We start from the raw sequence: 783 nt of genomic DNA, 5'->3' as shown, positions 1-783 counted from the left end.
TTGATACATATTTGAGTTATTTTGACAACAGAAGTTGACTTAACTTTGAAGTTCAAATGAAAATTGTAACTCTTGTAACACATGAGCATGTGCAGTATTATTCAACCCCCAGCTTCAGTACCTTGTGGAGCGTCCTTTAGTTTTTGTAACTTCTAACAAACGTTTTCGATAAGTGCTGACAAGCTTCTTACACCTCTCCATTGGAATCTTTACCCATTCTTCACGTGCAAAAGCCTCTAGCTTAGTGATGTTTGACGGCTTCCGTGCTGGAACTGCCTTCTTCAAATCCGAAGATTTTCAATTGGATTTAAATCTGGTGACTGAGAAGGCCACTCCAGGACACTCCAGCATCTTTTCCCCAACCAAGCTTTGGTTGACTTGGAGGTGTGCTTGGGATCATTGTCGTGCTGGAAGATCCAATGATCACCGAGGTTTAATTTGTCAACAGAAGGCATCACGTTCTTCTTTAAAATGATCTGGTATTTCTGGGAATCCATGATGCCAGGTACACGATCAAGATTGCCAGTTCCTGCCGCAGAAAAACAGCCCCACATGGTATTCTTCTGGTCATAAAAATGGCCTTTTGCACGCCAGACATACTGCTGGTCCATATGTCCAAAAAGTTCCAGTTTGGTTTCATCAGGCCATAGAACTGTCTCCCAGAACTCTGTAGTCTTATCCAAATTCCTCCTGGCATATTCTAGTCGACTGTTGATGTTCCTTGTGGTCAAGAGTGGAGTGCGTCTTGGGGTCCGGCCATGAAGTCCTTGTTTATTCAGTGCA

At 43.2% G+C, this 783-nt stretch overlaps 1 protein-coding gene across 1 annotated transcript in view; it reads left to right on the top strand.

Moving 5' to 3' along the window:
- htt (huntingtin) overlaps positions 1-783 on the top strand; it is a 35,862-nt gene that overhangs the window by 2,750 nt on the left and 32,329 nt on the right.

The sequence above is a fragment of the Monopterus albus genome, unplaced genomic scaffold (assembly GCF_001952655.1).
Source record: "Monopterus albus unplaced genomic scaffold, M_albus_1.0 scaffold29.1, whole genome shotgun sequence".
NCBI lineage: Eukaryota > Metazoa > Chordata > Actinopteri > Synbranchiformes > Synbranchidae > Monopterus > Monopterus albus.
The sequence above is the reverse complement of the archived record's forward strand: the minus strand, read 5'-3'. Positions and strand labels throughout refer to the sequence as shown.